General features: G+C 41.2%; 1 protein-coding gene and 1 long non-coding RNA gene across 2 annotated transcripts in view; both read right to left on the reverse strand.

The window, feature by feature from the left end:
- LOC148905394 (scavenger receptor cysteine-rich type 1 protein M130-like) overlaps window positions 1–17371 on the reverse strand; it is a 111996-nt gene that overhangs the window by 5706 nt on the left and 88919 nt on the right. The window lies entirely within an intron of this gene.
- Window positions 5849–8882, reverse strand: LOC148905396 (uncharacterized). Its single transcript, XR_016121701.1, has 2 exons — window positions 8133–8882; window positions 5849–6540 (listed from the first exon to the last, which is right to left on the reverse strand). It is a non-coding gene; the product is annotated as an uncharacterized LOC148905396 (long non-coding RNA).

Consider the following 17371-nt stretch of genomic DNA (forward strand, 5'->3'; position numbering starts at 1 on the left):
CATGCTCTCAACGTTCTGATAGTCGCGTGGGTTTTAAGAGATTTTACCAAGATATTTATATTGAATCTTGATAAGCTAAATCCAACTTCACAGATTTTTCTTTAATTGACGGAGGGAGTTGGTGGGAAATCAGGTGGAGGTGGCAGGGATTGTGTTTTGGGGGTCTGAATGAGGATGGCAAGTGAAGAGGGATGATAAACTAGTCGTGGTTCTTAATTGGATGGTTGGAGTGGAAGGAACCTCCGGTGAAGCGAAGCTCTCGCTGATTGACGTTCCAGAGCAGGAGTTCTAATTTTGAGGTAGCCGCTCTAGGAATGAAGGCGTTTTAAGTGGCGGTCCCTATTGGGTGTGGTGTAGCCGCTAATATGTGAGACTTGTGAGGAAAATTAGTTATGGGGATGTTTTAGACTAGTGGGGAGAGACTGGGACTTGTAAACTGGTGGCGGGTACTGTGGTGCTTGCACCATTTCCAGCATTAGCTGTGGGAGTGGCGAACACTTCGAATTTGCTGTTGTAGATTAGATATCGATCGTATATGTGCGCGAATATAATTTGTGATTTTTAGTTCCGCAGGGGTATTGAATCTGAGAATGCTTCAGTTGCTCCTCGAAGTTTGCATTGTTTTACTTATGTAGGCAATTGTACATCTTTGACGTTCTAAAATAGTTAGAGATAGATTGCGTGACATCTGACTGTCCACCACCAAGTGCGAAATTGCTGTTTTTGACAGCTTCGTCGTCTCCGCAAAGCAGCAGATCATTGGGAAGAACATTCGTCCGAAAGCCTGCATTCTTCTGGTGTGTTTGGTTTGAGATCCCGAAAAGATACCCATAAGTCTTTGACAGCGGCTTCGTACTTTTGCACAAACTGTTCTGTTTTCCCGGGTACATTTGTTTTTCCCAATGTCATCATTTGTAGTTTTCTCTTGGGTTTTTAAAAAGAACAAGGTAAGGCCGCATTCAAACTCAGGGTGCGCATGATTTTTCCTTGAAAGTAGAGATTCTGCATCAGGAAAATGACACTTGAGGTTGCGATGATGAGATCCTTTGGTAAATAGGTTCATGATTCTCTTGTCGTTGGATGTCCTCTGTCATGTGATCGTCAATTACAATCACATTATTGATTTTGGGGTCGAAGTAACCATCCTCGTCAATATCGTGGGGTATGCCTTTCACGAACTCGATCCCGGGAAGGTTGCTAACATGTGTTCGTAAGCAGGTTGCCATTGTGCGTAACGCCATACAATACGTACGCCGTGGTGATGGATTTATGACTTTGTTGCATGTTCAAGCAAATTCTGAACCCAGACCGTTTTTTTTCCAGATCCAGTCATTCCAGCTACCAGAGCAGTGAACGGATGGAGTAACTGAAACCTGTCACATTTCGTGTGATCTTCAACATTTTGAGGCAATGGGTACGGAGTGAATCGATGACTGCTTTTTCGCATTTGTTCTTGACCGATCCAATACTTTCGTTGCGAATTGTCCAACTTAATGGGTTCGACTTAAATGAGTGTATAAATTTTTTTGCTGCTTTTCGCAAATAGGACAGAACCGTGTCATCGTTGCGTCTTTCGAAGAAGGAGGGCCAATTCCTATAGGGAGCGCTATTTATACGAATTCAGGGATTCTAGTCTACATAGATTCTAGTGTTGATATAAGAATCTAGTAGAGTCTAGTTTAGAGTCCTAGTGTAGAAATCTAGTGTAGAATCTAGTGTAGAAATCTAATGTAGAATCTAGTGTAGAATCTAGTGTAGAATCTAATGTAGAATCTAGTGTAGAATCTAGTGTAGAATCTAGTGTAGAGTCTAGTGTAGAGTCTAATGTAGAATCTAGTGTAGAATCTAGTGTAGAATCTAGTGTAGAGTCTAGGTAGAATCTAGTAGAATCTAGTGTAGAATCTAGTGTAGAATCTAGTGTAGAATCTAGTGTAGATCTAGTGTAGAATCTAGTGTAGAATCTAGTGTAGAATCTAGTGTAGAATCTTAGTGTAGAATCTAGTGTAGAATCTAGTGTAGAATCTAGTGTAGAATCTATGTAGAATCTAGTGTAGAATCTAGTGTAGAATCTAGTGTAATCTAGTGTAGAATCTAGTGTGAGTTAGGTAGAGTCTAGTGTAGAATCTAGTGTAGAATCTAGTGTAGAATCTAATGTAGAATCTAGTGTAGAATCTAGTGTAGAATCTAGTGTAGAGTCTAGTATAGATAGTAAAGAACCAGTTGTATAACAAATACGATGGTTCTTTCCGTTGTCATTTCATTTGAACAAACCATCCCGTGAGAAAACATGTCTGTCTTACTTTGTGATAACTTTGGCTATTTACATCTTTTGACTAAATGCCCAGAGCATCAGAGAAATGTTTTGCTTGCAACAGCCACTCCCGAACAAGTTCATGTAATATGTGAGGTCTGTCATAATTTATTACAAGGAACAATTCCCATATCAGAAGGGCAAAAGGAAAGATTGAGATCGCACAAGGATGATATAAGAGAGTTAGCTCATGGATCAATACCATTTAAGGCCAAGAAAAAAAAATCTGATTCAAAAAGGCGAGGGCTTGGTGGGGGAGGTCTTGCCTCCTCTAATGAGCGCTCTGAGTCTTTTACTGCTATAAAAAACCCAGCCAAATGCCAAGAACTTCATTTTACTAGTAGAGGTCATCATGAAGAGAAGAAGAGTTTCAGAAGAAGAATCTACAGAACCCGAGCTGAGCGAAGATTCCTCTAGCGAGGAGGAGCAATTTTCGAAATCGGATGAGAATGAAATCAATCGAATGGCACGACAGCTCCCTAAAAGCATACCGCGACAAAAGGCACATGATTTACTTCATAGCATGGTAGCATCCAAAGATATTTTGTATTGGAATTCCCATGGAGAAATGACTCATCATCAACGTAGAATTCCACTAGCCAACATGAAAGAATTAATCGAGTATGCTTTGTTACCTTACAACCCAGAAGTTAACGCCCCAAGAGGGCTCAAGACTTTTACCAGTGGATTGGCAGAGCTTGATTTGGACAAGAATCTTATTCGCAACAAAATACTATTGGCAGATCTGATTGCCAGGCAACCAGAGGATAACTATGATACGGATGTTAGCAATAGTGAAACTGAAAGTGACAATGATGCTGAAGAATCCCAAGAGGAACTTGACAGCGAGGACTCAGAATCGGAGAGTGAGGACGAAGAAGAAGAAGAAGAAGAAGAAAGAGAGTGTCACGCTTGTCAAGAACCCAAATCGTTTTCAAAGATATCAGTTGCACAATGCCCGAATTGCTGTTGGCACGAAGCGTATCACAGTCCTCAAAACGAATTAGTCGTGTGTGACGTTTGCATACACCCTTTTGTTATCAGTGCCAAAAATACAAAACAAATGTTTTATCGTTGCGAAGACTGTAATTTAATGCATACACTTTCTTTAAAATCAAATACGCTAAAACCTTGATATCTAGTAGGTCTTGATATCTAGTAGGTTTTTTTGACTCGCAAATTTTGCAGAACACAGTCCTCTATTGTTTCAAGTGACGGGTGTTTCTATTGAACAAATATATACTGATAATCAAAACATCATACTTAGTTAAAAAATGAAAAGAGCTGTAACTAAACTTTTTTTGTATTCACATGCATTGAGCGTTTTATGAATAAATGAATAAAAAAAAGATTTTTGAAAAACGTGTTTGCTCTTTTTCCTGGGGCAAGTCATTTAATTGTTTGTTTTTTGATGAGTCAACTTCGTAGAACTCAATTAGGGTGAAACAAAAGCATAAAGTAAAAAGAGTCTAATCCTTTAACAATAGGCAATTAGATCAGAACATTTTATTAGGATCAAACTTTGACGTAAAATATAGGATGTGGTGCAATTCCTAATTCTAAAAATAGATATGACGATATCCGTATTGCCTGTGAGTGGTGCAATTCTTACTTTAGACGGTAGTAAAAGAGTTGGGCATAAAATCTCAAAATCTTTAGTATTCAATATCTTATCGCGGTAGTAAGACAAAGTACAATATCCGTAGAACTCAATTAGGATGAAACAAAAGCCTAAACTAAGCCTTTAAGGCTTTGAGATAGAAAAACTATATTTTATGAATAATTAGAAACTTTTATCTTTTTAGGATTAAACTTTGACGTAAAATATAGGATGTGGTGCAATCCAGCCAACTAAGAATAAATATAACTGACCACCCCTCCCCCTACAGCACCTCACTTAGAATAGCTATGACGTCGACGTTATTACGGGCCCGGAGTAGGGTCTGGGGGAGAGCACCGGTTCGAACCGGTGGCACCTGATGTAGAACCGCCATTTCATATCTACTCATGGAACCTACTAACATTTTGTAATATCAATTTTCTCAGGTCTTCGCTGACATTCAAAACGTAGAAAACTTAGTGCAATTTATTTCCATATTTTTCCCCCACAAGAACCTAATAGAAAGAAATAATGATTATTTTCTACAGATGCATGTTTGTGACGTACTAAGCTAAGCCGCTTCGAACCAACAGCCAACTTTAGTAAATCGATTAAACACGAAAGAAATCTGTCTATATTCCACACGGAGAAAAACTCTTATTTCTGACCCCAGATGATTTTGGACTGTAGTGCGTACTGAATACATGTTTTACGGTACAATAGACCCATTTACTTTCGTATACAAATTGCCAATTTCAGATCACATGTCTTTTTCTCGAGAGTCGTTCTTTTATGACAAACATGTTAAAATATTTACACTGAAAGAATCAACTCATAAGAGCTGCATCACATGGTCTGAAATATGCACAACGAACAACGAAGCTAAATAGGTCTATTGTATCAAAAGCGTTTAGTATCTCAATCTTATCTTGTGGCTCTGGAAGTATGGTACACCACATATCAAGCTTTACTCTATATCTTAGTTTCGAAGTTGGAGTAGAGAAAGCTCACTCAATATATGGTATAATCAATTCCATATTTGGATTGTGCGGAAAAGCGGCAAACAAAAAGGCCGTCGTTTTATAACGAATTCGACATGAAATTATGAAGAAGGAAAGAAAAGAAAAAAAAAAGACAAGCAAAAAAAAGACAAGTAAAAAAAGAAAAAACTTTAGAAAATGGAGGAAGGATACGGGGATGATGCTAACTCGTGTGTCTGCTCCGCAGACAACAGACACAGGGAAATACGACACTCAATGTTTGATATGATTTAGCTTAGGAAAGCGCTTTCTCACGAACAACTGTATTGCTAATAAGAAGTAAGTGTATTTAAATTTGAAAAAGAGCCTTGTAGTATAGTGTGTAAGCTAGAAGATCAGACTTTTACTAATAATATTTATTCAGAAGTTACTTTGATTGACGTAGAGATGAAAATAAGTTCTTATGTGTGAGTGTGTGGCACCAGCCATACAAATACAATAGACGACATATCGAAAATATTTGAACAGAACTCTGCAGCTGCACTATACACACAAAGACTTCGTAGAAATTAACCAATTCAGTAAAAATGGCATCGAACAAAACTGAAAAACGAGTCACAAAATGACGTACAAGGCGTAAATTTCTGAAAACGGATGCGTCTGGACGGGCGAAAATGATTCGAAAACGCTTCGCGTAGACCCTAATTTATTTATTTTTTACTTTTTAAACGGAATAAAAAGTCCGTCATCAAAAATATCCATGTAAGGCTGAGTTGATTAAGGGACCGAGGAGGAAAATGTCGTTATATTTGTTGATTATAGGTATTACGATTATGTCATATTAAGTTAAATAATTAATCCAAAAGAAAATTAAAAATATCTTGTATAACCAATCAGTCGGTAAGGGATAAAGAGTAAAAAAACGCTCTGTGTACAGAGAATAATCAATTAAACAAATTAAAAATGTGTAATTTCTTTATTTTTTTTTCGAGTCGAAATTAGTTTTTACTAGTAGGTTTAATTTGCAGCCTTTTGAATACCATAGTACCATGAAGTTAATCCAAAAGAAAATAGAAATCATCTATATAACCAATCAGACGACGAGGAATAGAGCGATACAGGCATGGTATCAAGAAAATGGCAAATTAAACAAATTAGAAATACGTACTTCACAAAATTTTTATTATTCAAGTTGATCATCTTGTCTCTTTTAAATGGTGCTTTTGGTTGCAATTTTCTCGTTAATTAAGCAAAAGTCTAACTGCTACAGGAATCTTATTAATTTTAGTTGACTTCTGTCCCATATAACTCAACTGAGAACTTCTGGTTACATAATATGTGCCGACGGACAGCCAAGCTTGTGCCACATTTACCAACATCCCGGCAAGATTCATGCAGTCAAGCACATACGAAGCCAGACAACAGTAAACGCTCTACATTTTCTTTAAAAAAAAAAAAAAACTTATTTTTAAATACGTGTTTTGGTTGGCTTTTTTTCTTATCCTCATTCTGTAAGAAAAGAAATCATCCAATTTCTTCTCGACCTTGAAATTGACATTAGGTAAGTCAAAAAATATTTAATTTATTTTCCATTTGTTCACTTGACGGTCGAAGTTGGGGATTTTTTCCTGAGAGCGAGAGAGACGCGCCTGAAAGGAAGAATAATTAGTTAATTTTTTTTTTGTGGTATTGTATTGAGGTGACCCATTTAATATATAACTCTGCTCTACTGAAGCACGTTCATAACTATTGAGATATATACAAAACAAACGCTGTAGCAAATACAGCAAAAACACAACAAATAAGGCTTTTTTTATAACAGTGTCCAGCTACGTGTTCAAGTTTCGTTCAAATACAAGAAACCTAGCTTAACATCCCACAAAAAAGGACCGAATTTCCTTGAGATTTCTCTACTGCGAATGCAAAACAATCATGTATTCCTATTTCTTAAAATATTTCATTTGCTATATAATATTAAACATGAGTTTGTCGACACCTTTATACGAGCATGTCACGGTTCCTGAATTTTTCACCAACACCCAAGTAAAATAGCACTGAATGAAGGTAGAAGATTTAAAAAATAAAAGCTACTTGTCTAACAGCATTTAATTAATGTTATTTCATGAATCAGTCTTCCTCTATTTATTTATTTTCTCTTTATTTATGTGCTCATTTCAAGGGTTTTCCTGATTCACAATAACAGGTTTCGTGCCAGCGACCTCTAGTCTGCCAGAGAACATTAAACGACCAAGGTAAATAGAGCCTGCATATGACATCTTTTCATACTTTGCTACAATACCCGGAATTATGGTTTTCTATGTTCTAAACTTTCTGAATCCCCCTAGAGTATAAGGTCTTTCTTGTATTTTAAGAAGACTTTCCTTTCTAAAAGGTAGAGGTAACTAGCTAAAAACTAGTGTGAGCTGCGTCGGTGTTTCTAATGAAACAGTAATGATAAAAAGGTAAATTATACACTGTGAAAAGATGAAAAAACGTACTGACGTTTCGGACGCTAGTTCTTCGTCGGAGTAAAAGAGATGAAGGACTAGCGTCCGAAACGTCAGTAAGTTTTTTCATCCGTTTACATATCTTCTTTTATTTTACTGTTTCTGAGGTACTATCGCATATAATCACGTCTTTTTCGTAAAAAAATGCTTTTCAGTCCGAGATCTGAAATAGGCCGGCGATCTGAGACCAAACGGAATTGGATAAAATACAAAAACAAAAACAAAAAAAGCAACAACGTTCATGCTCGTATTCCAATCTAAAAGGATCAACTACGTTGTCCGACTGTGAATATACACCTAATTCAAAAAAACGTTGTCATCGCCAAAGGCGATAGGTGATAGATCCTTCCGACATGGAAATGGTTTCGTTGAATACAAAGAACATTGAATCAGTCTTAACACGAAGGTCCATGTTCTTGACGAGAATAAGAAGAAGAAACACAAGTCATTCCAGCTATTCTTGGATCTTGAAATGACATATATCCTATAGCTTTTCGCCTATTGAGCAGCAGTAAGGGGGACTCGCGGTCAATGTCAAAGATTTACGGGTTTTACAGGCGGTTTAAGGAAGGCGCCGGCAGCGGGAATAAGCCGCGCGAGTCCCCCTTACTGCTGCTGTGTTGGGAATCAAAGATAAGTGTTTATAAAAATGTACGATATATATACGATGCATGAATGTAAAAAGTTCACCAATGACTTCTGTATAATTTGCCTAAGATCCAAAGTTAACATACCTAAGCCCAAGGGTTTCTGGTGTTGTGGTAAGAAAATGCAAATAGAAGACGACACGTCAGCACAGTGTTACGAGTGTGGTAAGAATATTCGTAATGCCGTACCAAATGCTACCAGAGAGCAGTATTACGCCAATGGAGGTCGTAAGAAAACGCCATATAAGAGAATAAAATACTTCAGGGACTGGATGAGTCATATCCAAGGTTTACATCCGGTATATTTAGACAACGAAGTAAAGAAGAAAATCATAGACCACTTAGAAGAGCCAACCCCGCAAAGTCTACGGAAAACGCTGAAAAAATTAAAACTAGGGAAATATTACAAAGCTATTCCCTATCTTTTGTCTGAAATTACCGGTAAGTCTATTCCTGAGGTTTCTGATATGACAAAAGCCGAGTGGATGTTTTGTCGGCTGAATAAGGATATTCCTTATTACCCTGACGTAATTTACGAAATATTTTACAAAATAGACCCCAACCACCCCCTATTGGGATGGATTCCCAGGCGATGATTTTACACAAGTTTTTTCACATTTGTGTAATATTTTGTGAAAACGATGCAGGCTGTGTAATATTTTGTGAAACTAATTTGCATATGAACCTGACAGCCGGCGTTCGATATGTAAATAGAATCCTGTCACGATGTTTACTGAGCAAGCTTTCTTTGAAGCTCTTCTTTTGCCTCCTGGTAGATCTTTTTGCGAGATTCCTCGGAAAGATCTTTTACGACTGTTTTTTTATTCCTTATGTCCGTCTTTAATTTCTCGTATTTGTCTTCTTCGGCCAGAATAAGCGAGAATTCGACGTCGTCTATCTTGCTTGACAACTGTTTCATAATACCCGTAGCAACAGCAGAAATAATACCACAGGCTGCCCCAACGCCGGCCAAAGGAACTCCAACGATTATTCCCGGTCCAGTAAGCGAAGTAGCAACGCCGGAGCCCGTTAACACAACAGATATGGATCCTGAAGTTATCGCAATCTTATGTAGCGTACTCCGGGCTCTGACGTACTTTTTTCGGACTTTTTCGTAGTGTTTTGTCTGCCCTTCCAAGTAAGCCAAGATTAAGTTCGCTTTATTCAGGCGAAAGTTTTCAGCGTTTAGTTCGTTAGGTGTAGTATAGGGAACATCTGGGTACAACTTAGGTGCTGATGGTATAACATCCATTATATATACTAATGTACGACGCTTTTGGGAATAACATAGAGGAGCAGCCACATCACGACAACCGGGATTACTGGAATTGGAGAGCATTTAGGAAGATGTTTCCGCATGCAGACCCTAGTAAGTTCGAAAGAAGGCCCGATGGTATTTACTATAACGGCTCTAGGATGTACAGCAATGCGGACTTGGAGCCAAAGCATCCTAAGATTTTACAACCAAAACCCGAGCATAAAGAAAGGCAACCTAATTTTCCAGAGAATCTATTGCCGGCAACCCAGAATTACCCATTTTACGACAACAAAGGTGGAGCGAATGACTTTGCTAAGATGGTTACCTCCTTAGAAATCCCCGTGGGTCCTACGACTTTCAAGACAAAGGTCAGAGACATCTTTAGAGAAACTGCCATGAAACATACCTCAGGGAAAGAATCCAGAGAATGGTTATCAGGTCCCAACATGCGGTATTGGCCGCAGCAGTTAAACTTTGCCGTCTGGGCTGCTACTAAAGGATGCGGTATAGCCGCGGATATGTTCCATATTCCTTTCCTGCGATTTCATGTTGCTTTTACTATTCGTAGGATATTGTTTGAGTTAGGAGCGCCGCTTCCTAGTGACACTATCTTTAACCCGAAGGATAACAAATATGACAAAGTCGCATGGGAGCGATTAAGGAATGAGTTTAAGCTTACCAACCCCGATTTTCGTAACAAAGAGGGTACCGCCCATGGTTTAGGAGAGACTTACACCTATGCTTCGTATGTTGGTGCCAGCATAGAAACGCCGGGCATGGGGTATCCTAGCTCTTACGAATTCTCGGACTTAGGAGGCAGCGGAACGAAGGGTAATTTAATTTACTACATAGAAAGCAAAGAAAAGTATCCTTGGGCGCCTTTCTTTGCCGCAAAGGGCATTGGACTGAAAAACCTAGCAAGGATTAATCGAAGCATCGAAGCCTTTGTTTACTGCATTCTAGGGGCCCAGGTTAGCACTCGCAGCCCCATCGTAGATGCCTCCGGTGCGTCACAGGAAACGCAACAAGTATTCCTTGTCCTCTTCGAAAGCGCTGTTATCGAGAATGAGATCTCTAAGTCGGTGCAGAGATATCAACTTGCAGTGCAGCAGTCTAAAGTGCGACTGGATTATGCCTTGAGTCCTGGTTGTTGGTTAATGCCAAGTAATTTGGTTATCAACGCCGATTCCGTCGTGGGATACAACAACAAGCTGCAGCGAGCAACCAAGGATATGAAGTTTGGGGTGAATGACGTGAACTCTGACACTCTTAGGAACATTCCCCATTTCGTGGAGAAGCCTAAGAAGGAGCACGTAGAAAAGCCCGCACCAAAGAACGTAAAGAAGAAGCCCAAAAAGAAGGTCCTGCCTGCGATACCTGAGGAATATGACCATAACTTATTAAAAGCCGGCCTAGCAGCTGCAAGCATTGGTCTGAGCTATTATATATGGCGATGAACAACCCCTACGTAGCTGGAGTAGATTGTGTCTATACGACTTACACAGGCGAGAAAAAATACACCCAGGCATCTTGGGTTGATGTCACGGGCATGTCCGTGAATTTGAACTACTCAGGAAAGAAATTGATCCTTTGTAGTATTTGCATGGGCGCGAGCAGTCACGCCAACGTCGGCTTTAGGTTCCTGGATGACAACGGCGTACTGCAGCCTATGCGTGTGAAGACAAACAACAGGGAGCCTGTGCATTTCTCCGTAGAGCCGAACACCGACAGCGCTGAGAATTTATCGGTTTGGACTTTTCATATGGTCGCCGATTGCCATGGGAAGGTAAAGCTGCAAATGCGCGTAGATGACACCGGGAGCGTTTGCATAAATAGCATAGAAAATCAGAGAGATGAAAAATATAACCACGCAACCATTTGCACTCTTACGGTAATGAGTCTCTAGAAGCAAATTTATTTGCTGGTATATATGAACCCACATACTAAGGAGGATTCATTCCTTTATTTTCTGGAGGAAGATAGATACTTGCGTAATGCTAATTGGGTTGACACGGAATTGTGGGTGAAGGTTGGTGGGTTGGGATTGATTATGTGCACAATTTGTATTAGCGTAAGGGAGGAATATGGTATTGGATTTAGAGTAGTAGATGAGAATAACGATCCATTGTTACCATACAGAACACTGAAAAATACTAGACGGTCAGCTCATTTTTCATATGAACCGCCAAATAGTCTAGACGATATAGTACCAATAACCTTTCACATGGTAGCTAATTGTCAATACGCAAAGCTTCAGATCAATACTGACGCAACATCTAACGTTAATGTCGAAGTTAAGATAAACGCTGTTATTTCACAATCAGCTGCGCCAAGCGATTCTACTTTTAATCATAAGACCATTTCTACTATGACTGCCATACCGCTAGTTCCGCATTATCAAGGCGGTGCGAATACTATCTTTACTTATCCCCAGTCGAGAACACCCCGTGCACCCGACGACGATTATAAGCCGCCAGTAATACACAAGGATAAGATCAACCCCGCATCTTCTTCAAAAGGACCACGCCGATAGCGACGACCAAGATCCAAATGTTATTCCCCACGAACTTCAACAGTTCGCCGCCGGTCTTCAGTGTCAGGCTTAAAACGCTACCCAGCAGCCCAGGAAGACCGGCTGCCATCTTTTTTCCCAAGTCCGTCAGCCCATTGCCTAATTTCTTTACGCCCGCGCCTGTAGCCTTAAGCGTGGATAGGATGACTCCTACTACGGTACTAATAGCAACCGCAAATGCCAGTGGAACGCCATACTTCAAAAGGGCTCTTTTTACCTTTTCCTTGGTGGTAAGCCCCAGCTCTTTTTCCAGGTTGTCCTTTTGCGCCTGTAATTCCGCAGGACTCTTTCCTGAAGGGTTTCTACTTCCCTTTGAGCTGCTTCCCTTTCCTCTTCGGTACGAGTTTGGTCCTCGATTACTTCTTGCTGCCGCTCTATTTGCCCCTCCAGGTCTTCGATAGGCCTGATCTCTTTGCCGGATTTGCTCCTCCTTAGTATTGATTTCAGCCATTAACCGCCGCCTTTCCACCTAAAGAGCCAGCTATGGTGGTTTGCAGGTTATCGGTATCGTCTTTAATTAAGTCTAACTCCTGCAGGGCGAGGTTAAGAGCCCTTTGAGTTTGATTTCTTTCGCGTCGAATTTGGGTTCTTTGGTCTACCAGCTCCCTTATTTCTTGATTTTTAAATTCGACCTTCCCTCCTATGCGCGTCGGCAAGCCGCTGGTTTTGCTTCATGTATTCCTCCTCCCTTTCTTCCAACGTTTCCCGCAGTGCTTCCACTGAGGCGCCAGAGCTTTGGGCTTCTCCTAAGTCCTCCCGTGCTTTGTCTAATTCGCGCAGGGCCTGATCCACCTGATTTCCTATTTCTTTTATTCTTTCATCTTGATGGGCGGACTTCTTTTCAGCATCGGCAAGTAGCTGACCTTGCTTTGCATATTCTACATCTTTTTCTCTTAACTCCCTTTGCAGATCCGCGGCACGTTTTTCCGCGTTGGTCCTTTCGGTTAAGTTGTGCAGCCTTTCTAACAGGCTTCTAGTAGCACGCTGAAAGCCTCTTAATCTCAAGACGTCACCCCTAACGTTGCCCTCCTCATCAAAGAGGTTTTGCGGTTTTGTCCAGCGGTCTTTGTCGGGAAATCTTAAGTCTTGGACGCTTATGAGGACTTTGTTTCCCTTTTCCGTGAGCTTTACGTCGTCAGCATCAAAGTTGTCGTAGCGCAGCTCTAGCTCCCGCGCTGCCCACTCTACGGTTTCCCGCGCGGCTGCTTCCGGCTCGCCTATGTTTTGAAGCTCTATGTGCTCACGCGGAAACGCGTACTCGCGTGCTTTGGGATGTCTTAGGGCCTTTGCAATCCTATCCCTTAGGGAATCGTCGACTTGTTGGGTGGAAAGCAGCGGTTCTTCATCACCGTCGTTAATGTCAGCCTGACCTTCCTCAGTGGTGGGATCAAAGTCGGGGTCTGTTCCTTCTACTTCCATTATATATGATAAGCTCAAAGTTAAATCCCAACGTATTACCTAAGCAGGTTGGCGGGCTGAAGGCAGAACGCACCTTTCATCGGGTCACCTTTACCCCCAGCAGCGCAAAGCCAGGGGAAACCTTGTACGTAGGCGTACCCCGCCTAACAGATAACCTAGTCTTAGTACCCGGCACCTTGGCTTTAAGGTTCGACTTAGCGGTGCAGTCAAGCCCCACAGATGAAAGGATTATCGTTAACAACGTGGGTCGCAACATCGTTTCTAAGATGCGCGTAAAGTTCGCCGGGGAATCCTTGCTGGACTTAAATAGGTACGATCTGTATACCACCTATAAGGATCTATGGTTGACAGCCTTTGACCGCGCGCAAAGGATAGAACAAGGAATTGGTAGTGTCATTCTACGTAAGGTCCGCACACCTACGAAAACGCAACCTACTGACGGCAGCGGAGAAACCGCAGTGGCAGACGCAAAGCGAATAAAGACCGCCTATGGTAGTAAGTATGTCATACCATTAGACTTTGAAGTGATTACGAATCACGGTGTGTATTACCCAAGACAGCTTGCCGAACTGCAGTTTGAAGTAACTTTAGCAGATGCTAATAACATCATTGGTGGGCTAAGCAGTGCACTTACCACGACAACCCCATACTCTATCACTAATCTAGAATTACAGTACGAAACGGTGTACAGCGAAGAGCTGGCCCGTAGCGCTGGCATGGAATATAGCGCCGGAAAGGCATTCTTATACGACCACGTAGTGATGTATAAGACGTTCAGCTTCCTGGATAAGACGGATGAGGTTATCAACCAAAGCATTAACCTCCCCCGAAGAAGTCTCACGGGGTTAATGTTGGTGTTTGCCAAACCCTACGAGGCCGGTAAGCGCGACTCCGAAGCCTTTCACAACCCCAACATTACTAACGTCGGCGTGAATATCAACGGAGTCCCAAACAAGGTCTACTCCCAGGGGATAAAGCCCGCAGACGTGTACAGAGAGGCCATGCGCAAGTTTGGCGACCAAATTAGCCCTGAGGAATTCTTTAAGGATAAGTATGCGCTGTGGATTGACATGCGCACCATTAACGACGAAGACCTACATGGTCAGGGTTTACGTCTAGTAAATACGCAGGATGGCATAACATTGGAGATCAAGCGCACCAAGAATGCCTCCGCGGGCGACGGTGATAAAATAAACTGCTACGTCTTCGTCGTCTCTGACGCGCAACTGAGCGTAGAAATGAATCAGCTAAAGAGCGTTGCGTATTAGTGTTAAAATATTTCTTAGATATACGATGCTTCGCGTATTTGAAAACAACGACACCAAACTGCAATGCATAATGCAAGGCGAAACTTTGTACTTCAAAGCAAAGGAGGTGGCCTTGGCGTTGGGTTATGAGCGCCCTAGAGATGCAATTAGAGCACACGTATCTGAGAAATACCAGAAAAAATGGGTTGATCTACAAGGGGCTGCGAATCACCGCTCCTTTACTACGCAACCAAATGCCGTGTTTATATCCGAACCTGGTTTGTACGAACTGATATTTAGCTCCAAACTACCCAAAGCTGTGGAGTTTCGTGATTGGGTCTTTGAGGAAGTCCTACCCGCGCTAAGGAAAACGGGTAAATATGCAATAGAAAGGCGGTTTGGCGGCCCAAACAAGTTAGTATTCAAGATCGAAAATGAAGCCGACCTACACGCGAAGGTCGTCGACTACACACGTAGGTTTTACCCCGATTTCATCATAGCGCCGGGTCTTGGCGAACTTCAAGATTCAGACAGCAAGCGAATAACCTGCTGGCGAAAAGGCTACCAAGCCGGTCAACCCGACCTTTTAATCCTAAATGCGCATAAGAAATACCGCGGGTTGTGTATTGAGTTGAAAACCCCAAAAGGAAACGGCGTCTTATCCGCGAAGCAATCTAAGAAAATCTCACAGCTTGACGTAAATGGTTACCTAACGATGGTTAGCAACGATTACGACATTATCTGCCGTGCCCTGATGGATTACGCGGATGGCATTCGTATTCCCTGTAAGGGACTGTGTAAAGCGGTTTAAGTCCTACGCCACTTTGAAAACGCACCTAAAGATATTCCATAGGTATAATGAAGCTCAGCTTGACTCACTGGCGTGATCTTGTCCACGGTAAAGCATACGAAATAAAAAATTACGTCGTCTTCGAAGACATCGACCGTTTACGGTTAGTCCTCAAAGACTTAGAAGGTAAGGAATATTCCCTTTGGGCGCCGGATTGCGTGCGGTACGTAATTCAGGGCGAGGAATTCACCCACTTACGCAGCTATGGTAAGGTAAATGGCCGATGGAAGTTTGACTTTGAAAGAAGAGTTACTCCATCTCCTCTTTGTAGTTAAGCGCGTCTGCTAAAGTCCGCTGCGCTTTAGGATCCGCGGAGCACCAATGCCCCACAAAGGATCCTTCGGAGAATACCCTGTCGCAATGAAGGCAGGTGTATTTTTTACGCGGTTTGGGTATCGGTGGCTTACAAGGGGTAATGCAGTCTGCAGGTAGTTCGCACGTAATACAGTCCATATATTGAAAGGGTGATTAGGGCGCCCCAAAGAATGCCGTGAAGTAGGCTACCATATACTTAGGGGACTCTGCAAGGCCCCTTTAAAGGGGTCTTTATTTTTATTTATTATTATTCATTATCCTTAATAATAATAAATAAAAATAAGGATGGGATTTGAGACTCTTTGCGCAAACCCTACCTTACTATTAAAGGCCCCAAGAAATGCTATTTCAAAAGTGTCTCAGAATGTTAACAATAAGGTTAAATCTTTGTTAAGTATGTGTGGAAACTATTTCAAAGAGTGTCTCAGAATGTTAACAATAAGGTTAAATCTTTGTTAAGACACCCCGGAAACTATTTCAAAGAGTGTCTCAGAATGTTAACAATAAGGTTAAATCTTTGTTAAGACACCCCGGAAACTATTTCAAAAGTGTCTTAGAATGTTAACAATAAGGTTAAATCTTTGTTACGACAGTTGAAGATATGTTCCTCTTCTCTAACGCAACCACAACGATCACACTCCTGCCTCCAATACTCCCTTTTAGTCCACGGAACGCCTTCGGCGCGTTCAAAAGAGGGGAAAGTACGGACTATCTTCTTATGGTAATCTATGCGATTCCTTAAGTAATCCTCTTTATGCGGGCAGCGACACATCAAATCCGCACATTGGTAGCAATCCACGCCTTCCAAGTCATACGCCCCAAAGAGAAATCGATAATTCACTTCATGCGTTCTCCGGTGCGTCTGTAAACGTTGACGACTACTAAGTATCTTATTACAGAAACTACACTGTCTGGTTCGATTACAGACGCCCCTTTTCAGATGCTGCTGCATTTCGAAGGGGTTGTGGAATTCCTTATTCCCACAAATGCGTTTATCCTGATGTTGTTGCATCCTTTGAACGGTGCTGAATTCCTTACCGCAATCCTTACAAGCGCGGCTAAGGGGTTTCTTTGTACAAACGCCGCGACGAACGTGGTATTGAAGTCTTTGTTTGGTGCTGAACACCTTCTTACACAACGAGCAGTCCATATATACTTAACAATATCTTAGCCTCCATTTAACATCCTTAACAAAGATTTAACCTAAACGTCAACATTCTGAGGCATTTTTTGGAATAGCTTATGGGCGACTTAACAAAGATTTAACCTTATCGTAAACATTCTAAGACACTCTTTGAAATAGTTTCCAGGCATCCTTAACAAAGATTTAACCTAAACGTCAACATTCTGAGGCATTTTTTGGAATAGCTTATGGGCGACTTAACAAAGATTTAACCTTATCGTAAACATTCTAAGACACTTTTTAAATAGTTTCCAGGCATCCTTAACAAAGATTTAACCTTATCGTAAACATTCTAAGACACTTTTTAAATAGTTTCCAGGCATCCTTAACAAAGATTTAACCTAAACGTCAACATTCTGAGACACTCTTTGAAATAGTTTCCATATATACTTAACAAAGATTTAACCTTATTGTCAACATTCTACAGGGGATATCGCATGAAGTCCTTAACGGACTCCTTAGCCCACGTCGCCATCGTCACC

Source organism: Actinia tenebrosa, unplaced genomic scaffold (genome assembly GCF_029948245.1).
Source record: "Actinia tenebrosa isolate PJP-AT-01 unplaced genomic scaffold, QUT_ActTen_1.0 PGA_scaffold7__59_contigs__length_16204524, whole genome shotgun sequence".
NCBI lineage: Eukaryota > Metazoa > Cnidaria > Anthozoa > Actiniaria > Actiniidae > Actinia > Actinia tenebrosa.